At 41.6% G+C, this 6,000-nt stretch overlaps 1 protein-coding gene across 1 annotated transcript in view; it reads left to right on the top strand.

Moving 5' to 3' along the window:
* Positions 1-212: 212 nt before the first annotated feature.
* Positions 213-6,000, top strand: part of slitrk4 (SLIT and NTRK-like family, member 4) — a 30,979-nt gene continuing 25,191 nt past the window's right edge. The window contains exon 1 of the mRNA XM_047585433.1: positions 213-608. The gene's annotated coding sequence lies outside the window, so the exon portion shown is untranslated. The remainder of the gene's footprint in view (positions 609-6,000) is intronic.

The raw sequence follows: 6,000 nt of genomic DNA, 5'->3' as shown, positions 1-6,000 counted from the left end.
ACTGAAACATTTGGAGTCGTGGTTATTTCTAGGCATATATGCTGTTGTGTTACTGGTCCGTGGGAAATGCGGAAATTACACATAATAATACTGTTTGGAAAGGTTCGTTGAGTGTTTGGAATATCCTATGTTCATCGTGACTCCTGAACGCACCATAGTCTTGGGTTATAAAAAGGTGTGGACAGGTGTCAATCTGTTTGATTGGCCAATTATTGGCAGGAGGGTTGGACCAAGAGGAGAGGGACGGAGCGAGGAAGAAAATCTCCGCCAAAACCTCAATAAGCCATAGTGTTTTAAGTTGTTGTGATTTAGTCACGTGTCCATCTGAAAGATTTATTGTAATTGTTTGCTGGGAGAGACTGGACGTTCAGTAGGAGCCTTTTTCCCGTCAGGAATTCTACTTATTTTTTATTAAACCTGTTGCTAGTTAGCTCCTTGTGCTAGCAGTATCAGCTAGTTGCGCTTGGAAAACACTTCTTGCACCAAGCTGCTGAGAACCTCCCGGATGCTTATGAACGTGGACGGAGCCTGAGGACGACAGTGGTGGGACACTACTGAAGGAGGGTGTTGCCAAACTGTACCTGAAAGCATCCTGCAACCAAGCAACCGTGAGTACTCACTACTGGATTCAAATTAACTCCCAATGTTCACATGCGCCAACGGATTGGTGCCATCCGTTGGCGCATGCGCAACCTATTTACCACAACTTCGTTTACACTGTGATTAACAGGTGTTGATCATTGACTACGTAGCGCGTTCGAAGTTGGGTCAAACCATTCTGGTGGGAGGGACATGGGGGTTTTTGAGGATAATGAGATTTAATATCCTACAGAAAATAAATATAATTTTCGAAACTTACACTTGGAATATTTGATATCTTACAACTGAAATATTTATTAAGTAACTGCTTTAAAATATTGTGGAATTTATGTTATTTCTAAAATATATATGTTTTTAAAAAAAATTCACGTACCCCCTGGTGTGCTTTCAAGTACCACCAGGGCTAGTATATCTGCATTTGAGAACCACTGCTATCGACTAATTGACTTGAGAATCTGCTCAAAACATTTTTATTTTGCGCTCTCATGGGTAGCTGTCCATGAAGCTAGCCAGGTCTCTCTGCGCCCTGGAAAGAGTCATACGTTCTGACTGCTTGTATACACGCATTCCACATTTAATAGTTTAGAACCATCATCCGTTCACCTCCCACGCAAGGAGTGATTCCTCGGATTCGTTTTCCTCCTGCAAAATAAAAGAACAACGTGCTACAAAAGCAACAGCTATTCCTAATTTATAAACTGTTTTAGTAAGAGTAGTGGACGGAGCACAGCATCCAGCAATAAAATAGCAAAAGATAGCTCATTAAGTGTAAACATTCCCACAATGTACTTGTACTACTTTGCACTAAAACAAAGGGAAACATTTGGAGTTGTCCTTATTTATAGGTTATACTGTAATGTTACTAGTCCGGCCTGCTTGAGATCAAATTCACACACAGGAAACATTCAGTACAGTCAGTATATTATGATAAAAATCCAAATAGGCAGGTTATAATTTAAAACTGCTACTAAACTCTACCATGCTATTCCTACCAAGTCAGCCCTCTTAGGATTGTTCATATTTTAATTATTCTAGTGGGATAGCTAGCAGTTGCTAAGGGAACGATGTGCTGCTGTGCTGTTTATTCAAAAGACAGTTATGTTTTACCAGGTGACACTACATTGTCTTGCAGAACCAATTTCTTTCTTTTTTTAGCCCCGCTATTTTTCCCTTGACACTGTGTCTTTGTGAGGTGTAACATACTTGTTTTACAGCTGCCTCTGACAGAAACGTTCCTAATTTAATTTCGCACCGGCTACCGGATGGCTCACGTTTCGTTTGATTGTGGCCCAGTGAAAGGAACGCACGATGCAGCCTTTCGAGGTAAAACACAAATCGTAAAACTCCAAATGAAGCGCATTTTCCTTTATTCATAAAAATGGCGCCCATTAAAAGAACAACAACAAAAAAAGATTGAACGTGTTGGAAGACTGTTGCTGGAATTGAATATCCTGTGCAACATATGCTTTAGCAGCAGTGGACTGACTCACCAGTGTACTTTACAGACTCAGAGAATTGGCCGTGAGCCCACGAGCCACACTTACTCACTCAGACCTTCGCTGCACAATGGCTCCTATCTTTTCCCTCACTCCCTTACCCTGTCTTATATCATTATCGCCATGTACCGAGGAAAGATAATGATATGTACATCTATTCAACCTGGGTGACATGCCTCGTAGGGAGCCGGCGAGCAGACAATCCCCCTCTCTCCTCGCTCAAGCTCTCTCCTCTTTCTTTTCATCCTGCTCCCTCCCTCGGCGGACACGGGGCATTTGTTATTTGTCCCCTAACCCACTATGTTTTCTCTGGCAATGATTTATAAATAGGGTGCTGCTTAGCATATCAAAAGACGCCCAGGCAGAAAGAGAAGGAGGGAAGAGTCGAAAAGATGTTGGGAAGATGGAGACAGAGGAAGGAGACAATAAAAGAGTTTATGAGCTCAACTCAGGTGTCTGACAGTGTCACTCAACAGTGTGTGTTGTTATAATGGACAGCTGTGGTGCTCAGCAGGGACTTTTAAATTGCTGCTTAAGGAGGGAGCAAATGTTTCCTGTTCTCCAGGTGTGTGTGCGTGTGCGTGTGTGTGTGTGTGTGTGTGTGTGTGTGTATATGAAATACAGTCTTATCTCCAGTAGCATTTACTCCATATACTGTATGACAGTTCTGTCCTGGTGTAGCCAAACTCAATTCTCATCAGAATATGAATCTGATAACACGCCATTAGCTGTCTGAAAATGGGGCATGTTTCAGCCAGTACAGAGAGAAAAAGGACCACTGTAGGCAACTGGATAGTCCTCCAACCAAGCTCCACAGAGCTCAGATGACGAGAATGACTATGACGCTGTTCCTGTTCTGTCCCATTGCTGCATAAGTTGTCACAAGTTGTGTGTGCATTCACTGAGATTGGAAAAACTATGAGTAGCAATACAAGTGAAAATGGGAGGTTTACATCTGCCCATGATATGTGTACACGCGTACAATACTTCATAATAGCACTGTTCATTTCTTAAAATATGGATTTCTAATGCGGGTTGCAGGACATTTGACCCTCATCGTGACTAATAGGCACTTTTGGTGATGTAGAAGCTATAGTGAAAGCGATTGTGGTCCACTTGGTAGTATCATGTTTCTGCTTTAGTATTTCTGGCTTCTTCTCAATCTTTGCATCTTTCGAATTGTTTGTTTTGGGTCAATAAAGATGGAACACACCGAAGAAAGGTGAACTGAGGAAGTTCAGAGAAATGTATGACTAGTCTTTGGTGAAAGTTTGGCCAAAGTTTCAGTTGCCATTGTTGAAAGCAAAGTAGGAAGTAGAAAGAAAGATTAACCTGACTGTGGCTCACACCAGTTCAAGATGCGTGCGTTAGTTACGGCATCTATTTCACACAGTCTTCTAAAAGAGCCTTAACACTGCCTTCCAACTGTTTTGAACTCTCTGAGTGCGAGCCACCCACCACATGCTTACAAAGACCTAGGTGTACCTGCTTCCCACCCATGATAGCTGAGATAGGCTCCAGCCCCCTGTGACCCTGCAGAGGACAAGCGGTTACAGAAAATTGATGAATACTATTTATTTAACCAATCAGAAAAAAGTGCATGAGCTCACGTACCACATGTTGAAGGCAAGATTCAAAAGCAATAGTGGGAGTGGTCTTTTTTTTTTTTTTTTTCGTGGTAGCTTAATCTAGCAGAGGCCAGGAATCTTGATCTGGGGTTTATCTCAGACATAACACATTTTATTCCAAGCATTCATCCTGTTTTGTTGTGGTTTATCATAGTCCTTTATCAAAAGTCATTCATTTGTTAGTTCAATGGCATGTGTGTAAAAAAACAAAAACTCACTGAATAGAGTTTTGAGGGTTTGTTCCAAAATAATCGGGGAGCAGCAGGAAGACTTGCCCTCCCTCTGGGACTAAAGGGTGGTGAAGAAAGCTAAGGGTATGGCAACACAACCACATCCTAGCTGCAAACTTTCCACTTATGCCCTCAGGGAGGCGGTTTAAAGCTCCACCTAGGAAAACAAATCGTTATTCTAGATGTTTTATCTCCTCCTCTGTTAGATTTTTAAATCGAGATCAGTCCATGTGGGAATCAAGCCCTGATTTCTTTTCTTTTCTTTTTTTTTTTTTTTTACATTATTGTTCACTTTCTTTTTACGCACCTAGCAGCTGTACTTGTGCATCCTTGGAAGACATAGGGGGATACCTGTGTGTTTTCCCTGACAGTGTTATTGTCGATTATTGTTGAATGATGAGTGTTGGCTGCTGTCTGTGTAGGCATGGGCACTGCTTATTGCTGTCAAACTGAATTGGCTTCGGGACAAATAAAGTTGTATTGAATTGAATTAAATAAGAAAACTGAAGGAACAGAGAAGCCAAGTTTAAAACATCATCCACGTTTAATAGTTTCTCCTGGAAAAAAAAAAAAAAAAGTACAATTCAGCAGTTTGCAAAATTGAATTCTCTGCTTTCTTACTGAATTCTACACCGAGGGAGCAGCACATTGTCCGTTCCATGCACGGTAGATGGTTCGATCCTAAGCTCCTCCTGATCATATGTCAGTGTCCTCGGGGAAATCACTAAACCCTAAATTGCGGCAAGTGGTCTGCAAGCAGTGTGTGGAAGCGGGTGTCTCAGAGGCAACACTTTTGTTACATCCCTCCACATCTCCACTGGCAGTGCTAGTGTGTTTGAGTGGTTGATGGGCTTAATTGGTCTGATCAGCCACAGCTCTGGTCTGGAGGTGTGGATAAAAGGCATGGCCGAAGAGGATTAAAGGAAGACAACACTTTTCAGCCGTAGAGGCTCGCTGTGTCTCACTTGTTGCCTTTTTGTCCTTTTTTTTAATGAAATAAACCCTCTATTTTTGATACTCTGTCGGCATGTCTCCACTTTATGTTGTGGCCCTCGAGCTAGACCGTAACAACTTTGTGGACTAGATGATAAAAATGTTATATAAAGGCAGTGCATTTACCCTCATACCGGTGTGGAAAAATATGAAGGTTCAACAAGCAGACTTAGTTTAGAAGCTTAGTGCTTTGTTCTTCCTTCCACCAAACTAACCAAACTGCAGATAATATTCAAAACATCTTGCCTTATACAGTTCCATTTATAAATCTAATAAAATAAATCTCATTTTACATGCTTCCCTTGCTTCATAAAAGAAAGTCCTCATTTCAAAAGGTTATTAACCTTTGATTAATTAAATAAATCTCGTCTTGCATTAGTACAGAAACTGACAACTGGAGGAAATAATTAGCTCTACCAGCCCCTCAGATGCTCACTAATACAGATGGTGTAGCTTGTTTAATCTGGATAAAATTGAAGAGTATAAACTGTTTTACAGGAAGGTATACATAGGACTGATTTTAGGGCTGGGAGCAGTGACTTCCCAAAATGGTTTGAAATTGGATACAAGTATTTAACATCGTCACTGTGCATCCAGATATTGTTGGCTTTGTAGCACCAGACTTGTTAAAAGTGAGAATACATATTTTCTTACTTGTCTGACACACACAGTGTCATATATGCATATTAACAGGCTTTAATCAAAGCCTTAAACAGACCCAAAAGCAGAGTACAGTGCTCATGTGAACAGCCTGCGCCTGTGACTTCATGTGGAAAGCAGGGCCAGGAGTGAGTGTTAGCTGAGCGGCAGGCCGAGCCCACCGGGACGCCGAGGTGCATCTGAGCCCAATTAACCTCTGTCTCTTTCTCTGCGTGTCTCGGTGGACGTGGAAGATGAGCTCTGGACTGAACCTTACACGGTGAGCACAGCAAGATGGAATGGATGGATAAAAAGTAGGATACAAAAAAAAAACAACAACTAAAAAAAAAACAAATATGCAAACAGTTTGTGTGATATTAAGTCGAGCTCACTTCGCTTGTCTCTCTCCACCTC

The sequence above is a fragment of the Mugil cephalus genome, chromosome 5, assembly GCF_022458985.1.
Source record: "Mugil cephalus isolate CIBA_MC_2020 chromosome 5, CIBA_Mcephalus_1.1, whole genome shotgun sequence".
NCBI classification, from domain to species: Eukaryota; Metazoa; Chordata; class Actinopteri; order Mugiliformes; family Mugilidae; genus Mugil; species Mugil cephalus.
Note: the sequence above shows the minus strand (reverse complement) of the source record. Positions and strands in the feature narration are given on the sequence as shown.